The sequence below is a fragment of the Sapajus apella genome, unplaced genomic scaffold (genome assembly GCF_009761245.1).
Source record: "Sapajus apella isolate SASKATOON/1434 unplaced genomic scaffold, GSC_monkey_1.0 scaffold57, whole genome shotgun sequence".
Classification (NCBI taxonomy): Eukaryota; Metazoa; Chordata; class Mammalia; order Primates; family Cebidae; genus Sapajus; species Sapajus apella.
The window spans coordinates 5,096,365-5,114,549 of NW_022436997.1; the positions used below are offsets into that span (position 1 = coordinate 5,096,365).

General features: G+C 37.6%; 1 pseudogene; it reads right to left on the reverse strand.

The window, feature by feature from the left end:
* Nucleotides 1-6,139: 6,139 nt before the first annotated feature.
* Nucleotides 6,140-7,471, reverse strand: LOC116528224 (annotated as a pseudogene).
* Between the last annotated feature and the right edge of the window lie 10,714 nt (nucleotides 7,472-18,185).

Consider the following 18,185-nt stretch of genomic DNA (forward strand, 5'->3'; position numbering starts at 1 on the left):
TATTTAGCTCTAATTATTCTCTCTACCACTACTTTTCTTATATGATTTCTTACTTATTAGTTATTGAAGATATAAAAAGTCTTTATTAAATGGCTGCATAAATACAATGTCATGTGTTATCTTTTTTGTTTAGGCTTTGGTTAATGGTTTTGGAGGGATATGCAAACTTTGAGGAATCTTGTCTGGTTTGGTGAAGGCTATATCCATAGAGTTGAATTTGCCTGTAAACTGCCTTGAGAATGAGATACTTAAATTTTCCCTTTAAGCTTTCAGTTGCATCACATAGAATTGTCAATGTTCAATCTATTTTGACCCATGAAAATATTGTTAAATATGGATTTTTATCTCTTTTGAATAATTAGTATACACATGATTGTTTATTTAAATAATTCAAGTAGTTTTCTTCTATAAGAATGTTAGCATATTCCACAATCTCTATATTGTTCGAATTCTTAATTCTTATCTTGCGTTCTGAGGGACAACCTCTGCTACGCTTTTTAATATGTTGAATCATTCTGGTTCAATGGGCCAGTCATGACTGGATACGCTATGATGGGCTTAGAGGGATGCCTATTTTAGTATACTAAGTTTATTGTCTCATCCCATGAAAACATCCCGTAGAGATGTCATAAATTGAAAGACACAGTTCCTTTTCATTTCTGTGGAAATAAGATTTTTAGGGGTATATGAGGTCATTAGAATATAGCAATTTTGGTGTCAGACAAACCTGAGATTGGCCCTGGATCTACCCGTTTTAAAAATATATGTCTTTGAGCTAGCTACTCATTTTCTCCGTGACTCAGTTTTCTCATCTATCAAACCTGGATTATAATACTTGTAGATAATACTTGTAAATGCTAACCTGCCTAAGCCTGAACCCTTACAAAGCAGTTGGCTGCCTCCAAAGCCCCATGGAAACCAGTTATGAACCAGTGCCACATAACAAGGCTTAGGTCCCAATGACTGCTCTCTCTACCTCCATCCATCTTACCATGAGAGGATCTGTGTTTCTTCAACCAAGGATGCTTGTGTGATGAATCCTATCACTATCTCAGCACATTGCATCAGTGCAACTACAAAGCTTGGACCCCAGATTGCAAAAGGGTAGAGCCTGGTTTTCTTTCAAATCATGCGCACTAAGCTCACAGGAAAGGGCTAGGGCTAAGATTTTGTAATGTTTTATTTCTGTTTATATACTAGCCTCTAATGATAGCAGCAGAGGGGCATTCCTAGTCTTGCAGCCTACAGACAATAGTCCAAAGATTGGGTCCCTCTCCTAGCTCTGCTAAGTGTCTCTACACAGTTCTAAAATGCAGTAGAGAAAGGCAATTCCACAAATGTACTTCTACTCCTGTCTTCATAACTTTTCCCCAAAAAAGATGCTCCAGCAGTTTAGAACAAAATCTTAATTATCCAAAGTCACTTCCTTTGGTGTTTAAATTCATCAGATAATTACTCAATTATCCACTTTGTTTTGTCTGTGTGGATATCCTGGCTTGAGTCCATTAACCAACTAATGTACACCAAAGATGAGAAAATTAGGAGATTGTGCCTATGTCGACTGATATTTCTGTTCTCAATCCAATGGTTTGTCTGTACTACTGATGTGTGCTGTCCTCATTAGAAGTTTTCAAATCAAATAATGTTTATTGTACCCAGCAAATGAGATAAAACAGGTTTGTATTTACTCATTGGCTGCCAGCTCAAAGCTCATTATTTCTATCTTGGGGACAGAAAGGTAGATGCCCCTTTTAATATTGGAAGACATTTCAGTTAAAAAAAATTTGGTTTCTCATGAGAATATAAAAGCATGCTATATATACCCTGAATAAATTATATCTCAGGCTTTGTTTCTCAGCTGGAATTGAAATACCACCATGTCAACATTTCTCAGCTGGAGTTAAAGATGTCCCTATTTCTTCAAGATCACCTCTACCTCTATCTAGTTCCTGAGATGGTCTGGACCAGCAGAGCCCTGTGTCAGTGCCTTTAGCTGACCACTTGGTGGCACCTGATTTCTGGTGTGCTTCTATGCTAGGTAATCTATAGGATGATGGCCTCATTTTTACTGCATAGCATTCCTTCTTCCTTCTAGGATTATAACTCTGTGTTGAACTCGGGCTGGGCTAGGGTTGCCTGTCCTGCTGCATGGGGGAGTTTTGTGCCTTGCATAGGATGATAGAAAGATAATGGTCTTTGGAGTCAGCATCTACATCGTGTCTCTTAGAAGTGGAATCACTATCTCAAGTTACTTACTTAATAGTTGTGTTCATTATTTGTAAAATATAATGTCCATCTCACATCCTGTAAGGATTAAATGGGTTAATTAAATGGGTTAATACAAAAAGTAGAGCAAGCACAGTACCTGGCATTTTTTGGCACCCTATTATTGACGTGGTCCTGCAGCAAGGCATTTATTATTTAGATCTCCATATGCCTATCTTAATAATTACCTAGATTCCTCTTATAATGTCTACTTTTATATCTTTCTAATCTCTTTAGCTACTGAATGTGCCTTTTCTAGTTTAGTGCCTACATCATAGTGAGATACTGAAAATCTATCCATCCAGCCTACCAAACCAAAGTCCACTCCAGCCAAACCCAGTACAATGTCTACTTCCTTTTTAGAACACAACTCACTGGACTGCTGACTATCTTCAGAGAGACCAACATTTATATTAATTAACTTCCCCTTGTATTTACCTTATTGTTTTTCCTGGGTTCCTGATGTTTCTTGTCCAAAGACAATGTGCATTATTTAATTAATTAATTAATTTATTTTTTGAGATGGAGTCTCACTCTGTCACCCGGGCTGGGGTACAATGGTGAGATCTCTGCTCACTGCAAACTCTGCCTCCCAGGCTCAAGTGATTCTCCTATCTCAGCCTCCTGAGTAGCTGGGATTACAGATGTCTGCTACTACATCTAGCCAATTTTTGCATTTTTAATAGAGACGGAGTTTCACCATGTTGATCAGGCTGGCCTTGAACTCTGATCTCAGGTTATCCGCCCACCTTGACCTCCCGAAGTGCTGGGATGTACCCATGAAATAGTCAACTTAGAAAACAGCATAAATAATATGTGATTATTTTTTAAAGTTGAGATATATTTCAAATACCATAAAATTCACCCATTTACAGGGTACAGTTCAGTGGATTTTAGTATATTCACAGTGTTATACAACTATCACTACCATGTAATTACAGAACATTTTCATCATCCCTAAAAGAAATCCTGTATTTATTAGCAGTCACTCCTCATTGTCACATCCCCACAGCACTGGTGGCTACTAATCTCTCTCCTCTCACTATGGATTTGCTTACTGTGAGCATTCCGTATAAATGGTCTTCTACTTTATTTGGACTTTTTGTCTTTGCTTTTTATAAAAATTTGTATATTAGACAGTTTCTGTATGTTACATTACACAGATATATATATATAATATAAACTGTATATTATCAGATATATGATTAGTAAGTACCTTCTGTGATTCATTGTGCTATATTTGCACTTTCTTCATGGTGTCTCTTGAAGTACACACAAAAGTTTTTCATTTTGATGAGGTCCAAGTTACATATTTTTTGCTTTGTTTCTTGTGCATTTGGTGTCATGTCAAAGAAATCATTGCCTAATTCAAGGTAAAAAAATTTCTCCTACATTTTCTTCAACTATTTTATAGTTTAACTCTTGCATTTAGATTTATGATCCATTTTGAGATAACTTTTGTATATTGTGTGTATGTCCAACTTCATTTTGTTGTTGTCATTCATTTTGTTTTCTTGAAAAGATTATTCTTTCTCCCATTGAATTGTGTTGTCACCCTTCCTGAAAATCATTGACCATAAATGTCAGGGCTTATTTCTTAAATTGTTTTTCATTGATCTATATGCCTATCTTTATTGTGGCATAAAATTGTATGAGTTACCACAGTTTTGTAGTAAGTTTTGAAATATGGAAGTGTATGTCCTCCAACTTTGTTCTTTATCAAAATCGTTTTGGCTATGTGGGATTCCTGAATGTCTATGTAAATTTATAGAATTAGTTGGTCAATTTCTGCAAGAAATTAAGCCAGAATTATGATGGAGATTAAATTGAATCCCTAAATCAATTTGATGAGTCTTGCCATCTTAACAATATTATGACTTTCAGTTCATGAACATGGATGCCTTTCTATTCATTCAGGACTTTAATACTTTTTAGCAATGTTTTATAACAACTTTCTCTAAATGATTTTATGGCAAATATACACACATTTTTTGGTGAGAAGTTTCTACTGCTTACCAAAGTGTCCTTCTGGTATCTGAGATCAGAATCTGATTTGAAGTCTGCATGCTCTGTTATTCATCTTAGCGCTCTTTTTTGCATGACTTATGTTGCTCAGTAGCCAACTGGAAGATTAATCACAGAATTAGCATTTTCAAATTGCCAAAAATCTCCTTTGCAGATGTGCAGTAATATTACTGAAGTCTGTTGTTTTGCTCTACTTTTATTGTTAATAATTAATGTACATTTCTGGGTGAAATTATGTGTTATCACCATCTGGTTAATTTAATAGAAATAGTCAAATCTAAAGCACTTTATTAAATATGTTGGAAATAATCATCATCATTACTATAATGTAGCAAGTATCATGTTTTTTCTATTAAAAATGCCAGAAAATAGAACAATTCACCATATGTCAGCTTAGTTATTGTTACTACAAACTCATTTTTTGAAAATCTCTCTCTATATTGTGTAATCAATGTGGGAATTAACAAAATGCAATGTTCATAGATTAAAAGGTGAGCTATAAGCAGATTATCAAATTTCCAATAAAGAACTTGGATAACAAAAGTAAACTATATCAGATAGGTAAAGAGAAATTATTTTACATCTTATATTACTCTTCATATTGAATATCAAATGAAAATTCTAGAGAGTAACAAGAATGTATGTGTTTGACATTTTTCTTCTTAGAACTGTCTAAGGAAAATAAATGGTGTGAGGTAAGTGCTGCTTTCTGAATTTATAAAGTGCTGATATAAAAAGGAAAACATTTAGCCATTTTACATCATATCCTTCTGATAAGTTTTGCTCTGAAGATTGAAGCACAGATGACCACTGGATTTTTAATATCATCTTTTTAATACTCTACTTATGTAATGTAATACTCAATCTTTATGTCAAAGAGGTACAGGTGAGCTGCCAGGGTTTTCCCACCCCACAGTTGATATTTCTCTCATCTTAAAGACTGAGATTCCTCCAAGTTGCACTTTTTCATAATTTAAATATGTCAAAACATGTTTAAATATGAAGAAGCCTTTCCTCTTCTTCATAGTTGCTACCCCTAAAGACCAGCCAAAAGCAAAACTTAAGTAGCGTGTTACCTAATTTCCCTTTGTGATGTTCTTATTCCCCTTTTTCCCCCCCGGTGTATGTTTTGCTGTAAGTGATGCCCAGTTGATCTTTTCAAGCTATGAGTGGATAATGGTTTAGGTTGAGAGTTCACTCTGCATGGCTTTGCATTGTAACACAGCTGAAAGAAGAATCTGACTGGTCTATAAGCACAAATGGAATGTGCACTAGTTATACAGTCTCATTTCTGTGATGAAGCACGAACATAAGGCATAATCCCTTCCCTTGAGAAGAATGATATAGAGCTGATTTTTATTAATAATCTTAGCTTTCATTTATTGAACTCTATGTCCTTGATGGTATTTGAAGCCCCTTCCACGGATTATCTCTTTCAACCCTTATAACAACTTGGTGAGAAAGATAACATTATAAAGGCCATTTTACGGACGGAGAGAATGAGGCCTACGGGGATTAATTAATTTATGCAAATTAATTATCTTAATTTGCATTAAAAATAAGTAATGGAGAGTGGTGGAGCCGAGATCTGAATTTAGACAGACCTACTTCCATGGTATTATTCTCAACTTTGGTTGTGCATTAGAATCACCTGGACAATTTTGAAAAATTACCTATGATTAGATTTTTTTTTCTCCAAGGAGCTAATTTATCTGGGGTGGGGCCTGGGAGTCAGTGATTTTTTAAAAAATCCTTTCAGGTGATTCTACAGCATGGTTAGGGTTGCAAGCTCAAGCTCCAGAAGCTGCACTTTTTTTTCTTTTTAAACCAAAAAACATTTTTTTTTTCATTAAAAAAAGTATTTAGAACACACAAAACAGGGCAACATTGATTCTTTTTTCTCATCTTCTGGTCTGGGATCTGTGGGTGGCTCCCCCACTGTTGTGCTGTTGCTCTCGGAGCCAGTGTTAGTTACTGTCACTGGTTCCTTCCTCTGCCATACTGTTGAACCGCTCCTGGCCTCTCTCCTTGTTCTCAGGAGTAGACGTGCCTTCTTCAACATTCTGTTGGCTCTCTGTCATTTCTTCAAGGTGTGTCTCTTCCATCTCCATCGGAATGTTCTCGTTGTCCTTCTTCTCCTCGCTTTTGTTGCCTGCTTGTTCTTCCTTAGTAGCCACGCTGCTCGGACTGCGTTCAGCGTGCTCTGTCGCCTCCTTCTCCCTTTCCTCCTGCCTTTTGCAAGCTTGTTCCTCTGCCTGTGCAATCTCAGTTGCGATTTTCTCCATATCCACCTCTACTTTCAGACCATACAACCTTTTAAGTTCATTGTTAAATGAATCTGTGCTTTCCAGGAATTTCCTCTTCTTCTCCTGGTATCCTTCTATTTAAGGAAGTTCAGCTTCTAGTTTTCGCTGATGAACCATTAAGGACTGGACCTGCCATTTCAGGACCTGCGTTCTAGCTGTTGTGACAACTGACTGAACGTCTGGCACCTCACTCTCATTAAGAATTTCACTGATGAGGCAGTAGTTTCTGTGGAAACGGGCAGTGGCTATATGCTTCATTGAAAAGACATCATCATAATCATCTGGATCTTCAGCAGGCTGAATGCTCATGTACGGTTCTTTCTCTGTGCAAGACTGTCTCTGTCGATTTTCTTCCTCTAAAGCAGCTTCTGCATGACTTCTTGCATTTATGTAAGCAAGGTACATGGGGGAGTTATGATAGGCCTTCATAGATTCATTGTACTCTATCTTTTCTGCTTCATATTCTTTTAAATATTCTTGTTTTTCTTCATCAGTGAGATCTCGCCACATGCCACGAATCATCTTGCCGATCTCCCACCACTTTAGGTCAGGATTGGAAGTCTTTACTTGGTCCCAGACCTCTCTGCTGTACTTCATGTAGGGCATCAGTGGCTTATCTGTATCTTTGGGGTTTTGGAATTGTAATACCAGAGGATGCCATGACGGGGCTGTTGGTGGCCGGGTTCCCTCCCAGCCTGTAGCCGTTGTAGGTGAGAGGACTGTATGGATTGTATCCCACAAACTCTGGTGTGCTGGACATTTGTGTTGCAGGAACTGGGGTGGGAGGTGGGGCATAAGATGGTCTTTTTGACATTTTGGAATATTAAGTTCTCAGTTCCTTAAAAATGAATCTGAGACACAGCGGGCAGAAAAAGCTCCCAAAGCTCCGGCTTCACGTCATTTTGTCCCCTAGAAGCTGCACTATTAGGGGAAACTAACCCGGATTCAGGTCCAGCCTACAGCAGAGACATCTGCAAGTTGCAGCGCTATGGGCTTCCCATGAATGACCTGCTCTACTCTCCTCCCTGCAAAGGGAGAGAGACATTATTGCCTTTTACAGATAAAAGAGTCTCAATGTAGAAAGATTAAGCTATCTGACCAAGATTTTCTAGCTAATAAGCAGCAAATCCTAGATGTAAATGGAGTTATTTCAACTCCAGGACTTTAAAAATAATACCATTGTGCCCGTACATTAACAAATATTTATTGGATATCTAGTATGTGAAGTGTAATGTGCTAACTGCTGTGGTAGAAATGCATGAAGTTACAGCAACTAACATCTAAGTTATATTATTAGGTGCTAGATCATGTAGTACTGACCAGGGTGCTGAGGTGTTTTGAGGAGTGATTAATTAATGGTGATACCATTCTCAGGGAAAGCTTGGTCATAGCATGACTCAGAGAAAAGAAAAGTAAACATTTACTTACAGAGAGAATCAGGTTGCAAAACCTGCTCACCAAATCAAATAATGCAAGTATCTAAAAGAAAAATAGTATAAAATTAACCGAGATTACCAGCTTTGATCAAGCAGGAGAAAAAAAAACACATTTTTTTTCCTTGTTTTTGATAGAATCATGTTTAAGGCTGAAGACTTCATTGATTTTGGGGACCATAACTAGATGACTTTTTTTTTTTTTTTCTGGCTATGGTATAAGTAGTGCTAAGCCAACTAAATGCAACATGCCAGTTTTTGCTCCCGTGACTTCGTGGGTGAGAAAGATTTTTTCCCCTGGGGTTTTTAATATTTAGATAAAAAAATCAAGTTCCAGTGCCGCTCAACTTAAGGGATTTTCTTGGACTGAATAACTTGCTTTGTTTTCCTCAAATTGTAACACTGGTATCTTGACTAATAGCCCCAATTTCTGTGGGTCTTTGTAGCATCAACTATAAAGTAGCCATATTTTTTGAGGCTTAACACTTATTTAATACAATTACTATTTATTTATTCATTGATTCAAATGCAATGGTTTTGTTGTCTACCTACTATGTACTAGGCACTATTCTAGGCAGTGAGGATTGACAGTGAATAAAATAAATTTTTTGCTTATGTGGAACTTACCTTCTAGTGGGGTTGATGAGGAAAGATAGATCATAAATAATAGATGGTAAACTGAAAGAGGACAAGGGCCTGGAGATAAATATAGCAGAAAAATGAGTATAGGAAGAACCCAGAATAAGGGCATGCTATTTTGGGGGAAAGATTAGTGAAGAAATAAAGAGAAGTGGAGATGAAACATTTGTTTTCTTGTCCAGGAAAATAGCAAGAGAAAAGTTTTGAAGCAGGAGAAGACTTAGTACCTTTGAAAAATAGCAAAAAAGCCATGGAGGCTACAGCAGGGTAAAGAGAGAGGGGTCAGAGATTTGTCCAGTGAGACAGAGGGGAGCTCACTTATACAGAGCCTTGTAGGTCATGGGAAGACTTACCTTCTGCTCTGGTAAAATGGGGAGCCCCTAGAAGAATTTAAGTAGAGGACAGTTATGATGAAACTTAAGTTTTGAAAAAACTATTTGAGTTTCTATAGGTGAAAGTAAGGAGGCCAACCAAAAAGCTATTGCAATGTTCTTGCTGAGGAACGATGATAGCTTGGACTAAGTAGATGGAGACAGAAAAATGGCTGCCCTCTGTTTTCTATTTTGAAAGTGAAGATAATGGGATTTTCTTTTGAGTTGGAGGTAAGTTATGAGGTCAAGGGTCGATGAGATGTTGACTTCAAGTTTTTAACCTGAACGCATGAAAAAAATGCAACAATCATTTTAGAGACGGAGAAGGCAGCAGGAGGATCAGGGCTGGGGTAAAATTGATGTTATCACATTATACAGGTTAAAGTCCAATGCCTGTTAGACATCCAGTTGTAGATTTGGAGAAGGCAGCTGGTTATAAGACTATGGAATTCAGTAGAGAGGTATGCAGTGGAAGCCAAGAACATTTAGATAACATTTGAAGTCACATACTTGGATGAAACTACTCAGGGCATGTGTGTAAACAATAAAGATATCTAAAATCTTAGATGGAGCAGCCCAGTGTTTACAGTTTGGTAAAATAAAGACAAATTCAAAAAGGAGTATGAGAATGAGCAGCCTGTGTGCCAGGAGATGAAATAAGAGTATTGTTGCAAAAGACAAAAGAAGGAAGGGCTTCATAGAAAAGGGAGAGATTAGCTGTTTTATATGCTACTGATGGAAGGGGCCAGACCAAGGCCCCTTAACATTTGATCATTGAATTTAGCAATGCAGAGGTCACTGTTGACTTTAACAAGAGTTTTTTTTTTTTCAGTGGATTTATTAAAGGTTCCCAAAGTTGAATTACTTTGTAAAAATATGCATGTTACTTCCTTAAGCGAGTGAATGAAACAGAGGTCCTTTAAGGATCTTTCATTCTTTGAATTCTACGGATAAATCTTCTGAAACTTTTGATCAAGAGTTTGGTTTTTTGAGTTTAGTAAGACATGTGAACTAATTTCCTTGACTGTAAAAAACTTTAAAAATGAATGAAGTTTAATAGTACATGTAGAAAAGATAAGAGGTAGTCAGCCTGTTATTCTGTCTGTATCACTTCAAACGACCAGTTGAACCACATATTCACCCACAATGATCCAGGTAGCCATCACCAGATACAAATCGAAGGTCTTGAGATACAGGGTGTTGAATCTAAAGATTTGAAGTGACTGAAAATAGTTCTTAGCACTTGGATGAGAGGGAAATAAACCATCTGAGAGATCATCCTTACAGAGCTGTCTGGGAGTTTTCCCACATGAATGATTAAGTTCTGAACACTTGGGTTATGAAAATACATATAATTGCCAAAGTTGGCCAAACATGATATATGGGTGGGCTTGATGAGGACCTGGCGTATACACTTAAAGAAATTCTGTAGTTGTGGGGTTGAGATGCATTTTGGGTCGGAGGTAAGACTGTATGATTCCATAATCTGTGCTCCTTACATTATGTTATCTTACTTTTCTGTGTGTGCAGGGGTTAACTGTCAAATAAATGGTTTGTCTTAAACCATCTGAGCTAAATAAATACACTTTTGCTGTTTATTTTGATTTGTTTTTGATTTGAAATCTGTCTCCACTGTATATTCTCTTCCCACACCTAAGGTTGACACTGTATTTCATGTATCTACAAAGGCAGCCATTACTGGTCATTTGATGTAAGTTTCTCTTATTCCAGAATTTTCATGTTACAAGGAAGCATTTAACTTTTCTTGACCTTAGTTTCAGCTTCTTAGAATACAAGTTTGGATTAGCTGATCTACATAATCTTTTCAGGTACTGCAAAAAATTACAAATTTTATGGGTATATGTTAATAAACATGAAATCATGCTAGTAGACATAAAGAGTGACTTGAAGTGCTTTCTTCCCCTATAAAGGCAAGAATAGCTCTATGATGGTGCTCGTTCACATTACAAAAGGAGGAGAAAAGGTTACACAGTGTCTCATAATCCTGAGATGTGGTGTGTAATTATCCATTTTCAAAAGGCTTTCTTTATGTTCTGTTTCACTGGGAAAGTTGGAGCAAAGTGAAAATAAAGTTCTACAATTATGAAATCTGCTCACTTGGCTCTTTCTGCTCTTCAAAGTAAATTCTGTGTTAATAGAGAAAAGTTAGTTAGTGTAACAGACCCCTAATTTGTTACCATTTTAATTATTTTTTTCAGACCCATTAACATTTGTGAATGAATTTAATGCTCAGGAAAATGACGATCTCAGCCGTGGTCTGATCCAGGCATGGCACCATCCTGCTGGGATAAGGACCTTTTAAATTGCTTCCAATATGCCTAATTCTCACTTAAAGAGTGTCCTCCTTCTATCTCTTTGAGGCTTGCTTGCTTGAGATTAAATGCTCTGGTTATCATTGAGTATTCATTCATTTATTCAGTATTTATTAAGTACCATGTGCATGTTTTGTGCTAAGCACCAGAGACAATTTGAGGCACAAGTCAGACCTTTCAGTTCTATAGGGAAGACAGACATTTAAGAAATTAGCATAAAGTGAGGCACATATTATGATGGAGCAAATAAGATGCTGTAGAAACAGAGTCTGAGCAAATAAAATGCCATGAAAACAGAGTCTAGAGGTCAAGAAAACTATAAAAGAAGTGAGATTGAAGGTGAAATCTGAAGATGAGTTGAAGCTAGCTGTGTGAAATGTGTATGCATGTCTGCATTGTCTTTGTGTGTATGGCTGTGTGACTGGGTGGGAAAAGTCTAATAGGGATTCAGATAGGGAAACAGTATTTGCAAAGGGAAGAAAATATGACAATACCAAGGAATCAAGCCAAACGCAGTATTAATGGGGTAAAAGGGATATTGTAAGGGGAAAGAAAGTTGGTGGGAGATGAGATTGGGAAAGTGAGCAGTGGAAAAATGGGAAAGAAACTTTGCAAGATGTTAAGCACTTTTGTACTTAATCTTAAGAGCAATGATAAGAAGAAAAATACAATTAGATGTGAACTAAAGAATGCTAATGCATGTGTGAGTGTATATTATATATTTACTTGGAGGAGGAGACGAGTTAGGAAACAAAGATAGCAGTTAGTACATTCATGCCATCATCCAGGAGAGAAATAATAGGGTCTTGGACTACGTCATTGGCCTGAGTCCTGGGTTCTTAAAGCCATGTAAAAGAGGAAACCACTGAGAGCTGACTGGATGTAAAAAGTGAAGGAATGGGATGAGTCAAAAGTGACTTCCAGGTTTCTGGCTTGAGTAACATGATAGGTGGTGACAGGGTGGTATTGCCACTTACTAAGGTGGAAAACCAATGTGTGTTGCTGAGATGGGGAACTCAGGAGGAGGATTGGGATGGAAGATGCATGTGGGTGGGAGTTATGAATTGATTTTGAAATTTTGACATTAAGGAGAGTATGAGACATCCAGGTGGGAATGCCAACAGGCAGGTGGATGTATGGGTCTGGAATGCAGAAGCTAAATCTAGGAGAGATTTGAGTCATTTTTATGTAGATGCTCTGTCTTTGAAGCCCTGTGGTTGTCCCTCTATCATGAAGATCATCTTAGCATGATTTATAGACATCTCTGAGTACTTCTTATCCCCCTACTCTAGAGAGCTCCTTAAGCTCAGAAACGGTATTATCTATTTTTTGTCACTCCCATTGAGTCTAGTACAGTGCTTTATGGTGGGAATTCACTCAATGATTGCTTGCTAAATGTGATCTAAGTTCTTCCTGCTAAGGTCTTCCTGACTCAGCTATCTTGGCCATGACCTACGGTTCTATGGCCCCATATCTTAGTTCTTCCTCCTATGTTGAAGGAGAATTGCTCTCTCCTTTCCTAGTTTTAACCCTCATTTTGTCTAACTGTCTAATTTTCCCTTGCATAGAGAAGTTAGCACAATGTACAAAAGCACAGTAAGCTGGAGGTAGAGGAGTTATGTAAAACAGTATCATTTATGTTCCCTCTGATTTGGGCAATTATGGACAAATCTCATTATTTCTTCAAACCTCAGCTTACCCACCCATTAAAGAAATGGTCTCCATGATCTCTTATAATTCCAATAAACTCCAATTCAGTTTTTCCTCTTTTCATCTGATTTGTCATTTTACAATTCTCTTATATTCTTAACTGTGCTTACTGGCATTTACATTCTTAAAAGTATGGATATCGTGGATTTTTTGAATTTTCTCTGCTCAAATAAATTGAAAAGCTCATAAAGTGTTGTAATTTGTTCTCAACATAACCTTCAGTCTAGTATAACAAAAAACCACAAGGCAATGCTCAATGAATACTTCTTAATGCGATGGAATAGAAACAAAAGCATCACAAACCTACACGTGGTCACTCTGCTGGTGTGTCATGCATACTGTCGCCTTGCATGGCCCCAACTCAACAAGGTGTTGTGAAATAGGAATTAAAATCTGCTGTTTTTCATGAACCTACTTAAGGAAATGTGAGATGATAATCTTGGGGTGCTATACTAAAAATCTCTGTTTTTTCTAAGCAATGAACTTTTCTTCAAGCAATATTCTCATATCACATCTCAAGTATATTTAAAAATTACATGAGAATGGATCTGGTAATAGTGATGGAACTTGGAGTTCTCTTACATAACTTCCTTTTTTTGCCTTTTTCTGAACTGTCTTTTTCTGAAGAGATTAGGTGTTTAAGTTTCTAACATTTTGATTCTATAATTCTAATTGCCAGTGTACACACAGCCCTCTGTTTCTCTTGTACTCCGGCTTAAACTAGATGTTGTGGGGGCTTTTAGAGATGAAGACAATATGGTTCCTGTCATTTTTAGGATAAACTGACTTACATGAACAAAGCAAGTAGAGGACCCCACATAAAAGCACTGTATATTTTTCTGTCTGTAGAGGAATTGAAGCAGGTAATCCTCACAGTCTCTTCCAGTTTTCACATTCTGTGGCTCTAAGTGTTAATGATGTGGCCATGTGCGTTCAGTGCTTTTAGCTCAGGAATAACACACTATATAAATTCAAGGACCATTACGTGCATAATCATAGCTGCTAAGCAGGAACAAATTCCGTATTTGCATGATATTCTCAGGAAATCCCAAGGGAAACATTGTTTAGGAGACAAACATTATTTTTTTTTTCAAGAAAGAAGAAAGAAAGAGACTAAAAGAAAGAAAGAAAGAAAGAAAGAAAGAAAGAAAGAAAGAAAGAAAGACAACACAGAAAGGAAAATGTCAGCCTCTTCTGATCCACAATCTCTTCCTTAACATGTTGCTGCAGGTAAATCGTTCATTTGTCATTTAGGAAAATATCTCAAATAATATTCTCCCCTGATTCAAGTAAAACTTCCAATGCCAAGCCGTGCTGGCTGCCAGAAGTGTGTTTGGGTTAATTGCACACCTGCATTTTATTTCAAGTAAATTGCATGGTGCCCCCCTCTTTGTGCCCCTCACAAAGCGGGAGCCCACCTGTCTGGAGGCTCTTTGGGCAATGAAGGGCTGCAGCAAAAAATTAGTCATCCTCTTTTCTTCCTTGTGACTTCTTTGACCTTGAGACTTCTAATGGCATCTCAGACAAAATGAACATAATCTAATGGACAGCAGGGAAGAGGGAACGGCTGGGTACATCTGTCGTATTACTGGGCTGTCTGAACAGTCAATGAAGCAGGGCCAAACCATAAGAGGCCTGTTCAGTTTAGCTCCAGGGTCTGCAGAGAAGGAGCACAATCATTTATCTTTATTTACTGAACTCTGCTTTCTGTTTAAGGAAAAAAAAATTGACAGGTTGACAAAAACCCGCGTTGGCGCTGCCCGCTGCCCAGAGATAAATGCTATTTGTGCTCTGGAGAGTCAAGGACAGCTCACGATGCCCTTTAGCTGGCTTTAGTAGGTGCCTATTATATGGAAACAAAAATGCCGAGGCGCTTGGATCCTCTAACCCCACCAACACCTTCACATCTTTTCATAGAAGGATTCTTGTAGATGGATCCACAAGAAGGAAGGTTTGCAAGGAATGGAAGGTAGAATTCGCCAAGAAAGCAAATCAGAAGGAAAGAATTCAGTCAACAGAATCAGAAAACAAAGGCAACTGGGAAATGTTGAATATCCTGTAGGTTTCTTATGATGAGAGATCTACCCATGGCATCCAAAACAATATACACTCTCTTACATCGTTGAAAGAAAGACACAAATAATGCATGTTCCAGCTGCAGAGAGAAATTTCAAGAGCAGGAATTCAGAAATAGATCTTTAAAGTTCTGTCCAGCTATGTCTCTTCCACAGCAGGTCACATCACCCATCCTTTTATTGAACTTACCACACTTTTCTTGGTATAGTCATCACCAAAGTGGGGTTCCTGCCACTCAGGGAATGTACAGGACTCTCAGCTGGGTGAGAAGAAAATATGAGAGTTTATTTTTCCCTTCTTTCCTTCTCTCTCTTATCTCATCCTTTAAAATTTCTGTTTGTTATGGAGGTTTTATAGTGTGTATAATGTATTTATACAATAGTGTCTAGATATGATTTCTGAATATGAAAGAAGAGAGATACATGCACAAAATCTTTTTACAAATGGGAAGCATGATGAAATAAATTTGAGACCATCTTGGAGCTTTGGTAACGTGCTATGTCCTTTAAGATTAACCCCCCGGTCTAATTGCCTAGGCTGAAGTTGCCCAGCTGTTTATGAAGATAGTTTTCCAGAAATTCTGGAAAATAGTTACTTATCTTCTCTAATTCTTGGAAAAAATAATTGTGCGCAAATTGGTATAAGATCACTCTATCTCTCTGCTAGGATGATTCATGTGTATTTTAGTATTACCACTAGTCAATTTGTGAGATAATTTCTGCACTTGTCACCTCTCTAATGCCATTTACAAAAGAGAAATACCAAATATCTTGTAGGACAGTGGTTGAATTTGGAGATTGAGTGGGAAACATCTAGGGAAGACTAAGATTTGAGATTTCCTGCATTTGGGCCTAGGAGAGTGTCTTAGGGGAGTAGCAGAAACCCTGTATGACATAGTGACTCTGCTTTGGGGCACCAAAACAGACAGCCCAGAAGTAGACCCATCCATTTCCATCCTCTTGACTGGCTTTGATGTTCTACATTTTAAGTATTTGCTTTAACTATATCAAAAAGGACACGAATGTGAGGTACAGGTATGTGCCTGTGAAGAATATTAATGTTAGAGAATTAAATGGAGTTCTGAACAGAGGTAGGGACCAGCCTTCTGGAGCCAGGGTTGGTTCTGGAGAGCTCTCTGCAGAGTGTGCTGCAGCAGTGATTGGAGCTCTGGCATCCTGTAGGAGGGATGGGATGACTGAAAGCAGCAGAAAAAATGGTGAATTCTAAATGTGCCAGAGGCTGAGCAGGGAAGCTGGAAGATAAGTTGGAAGGGATTCTACTGACACAAAGCCATGATCTCATTACATGGGTACAAATGAACCAGATATTCGGATATGAACAGAATGAGAAGAGGCCACTCAGAGGGTCTGAGTGGAAGGAGGTTAAATAATAGTGGCCCAGAATGTGTTAGGTTGGGTTTACTACAAGTGATCTTTGCATTCTCAGCAGTGGGAATCGGGGAAGGAGGCTGACACATTCCGCTGAGTCTAAACTGGCAGCTGTGGAGGCCGACATAGTGGAGAAGATTATGTCTCTAAAAGCCACTTTAAAAATTTGTGATCCATAGTGTGTGCTGGCTTGTAACACTGCCACTGTGTCAGACATTGTCATGTTTAGGGAACTCACCTTAACTGATGCAGTGGATGGGGCCACCAGAACCTGATGCTATAGACCAAAGCCATTGTAGAAGTGAAGAAGCCATTTTATGAGCATAGGCTCAAGTGCTGTAAATGTCACAAAGCCCAGTCAGCCTGATTTCCCTTGCTCTGAGCTGTTTGCTAAAATTGTTGACTAACATTTTCTACCCCCTGAGGAAATAAATAATCACTAGGATATTTTAATTGTGTTAACTAAGAAGACAATAAATTTGTAATAAAGAGTATAGCTATATATTTCATCCATTTACTTAATGGTTTATGTAAATAAAAACAATTTTGGGGCATTGTGATGAGTATTTTCTGAAAATGTCTCAACTAATTGTTTTCTATTCACTTTGTTATAATTGAATAATGCAACTCCTAGCTGTTAAGAATAATTATTTCGAGATATTAAACATAATCACCATTTTCTTTCATGATGTTTATTTCTTACGTTATTTATATAGTAATTGTGCACTAGTATCTATGAATGGCTGTATACTTTTTGCTCATTAAAATTGGTTCCTGATATGAGTTTTTGTTTCTATTTGATTTAATAGGCACTGAACATTTAGCTATATGCATAGTACTGTGCTAGGTACTGGAATTGAAGGTGTAGGCCTTGTGGGCTGCCAAACACAACACTCCAGGGCATACTTTGGTATAAAAATAAATCCCAATGTCTCAGAACTTACAACAACAGATTACTTCTCTTTCATTTCAGAGTCCTGTGAAGATCTTGTTTTTTGTTTTTTGTTTTGTTTTGTTTTGTTTTTCTTGGAGACTATCCTCCAGCACGGAGTTAGAGGTTCAAGATCCCTCTGTCTCTAGATTCTGCCACCTTCTACACAGGATCTCAACGATTCCTGTGGAGAGAAAGAGAGCTGGAGGACTGCATAGGATAGTTTTCAGGGCAGATCTAGAGGCGGCTTCATTGCTTCTGTAAGCATTTTATTGACTAAAGCCTAATAACCTCTCCAACACACACTACAGTTGACCCTTGAACAATATGAATTTGTATAGCATGGGTCCACTTATAAAAGGATTTTTTTCAACCTTTCCAACCTTGGGGGCAGTAAGCCCAATCCCTCTTCTTCCTCCTTCTCCTCAGCCTACTCAACATGAAGACAATGAAAAGGAAGATCTTTATGACAATACAGTTCCACTTAATGAATAGCAAATATATTTTCTTCTCCTTATGATTTTCTTAGCAGTTTCCTTCCTCTAGCTTACTGTATTGTAAGAATACAGTATATAAAACATACAACGTACAATATAAAAATGTGTTAATTGACCATGTTATTAGTAAGCCTTCTGGCCTTATAGTAGGACATTAGTTGTTAAGTTCTAGAGGAGTCAAAGGGTGTTCACAGATCTTTGACTGCAGAGA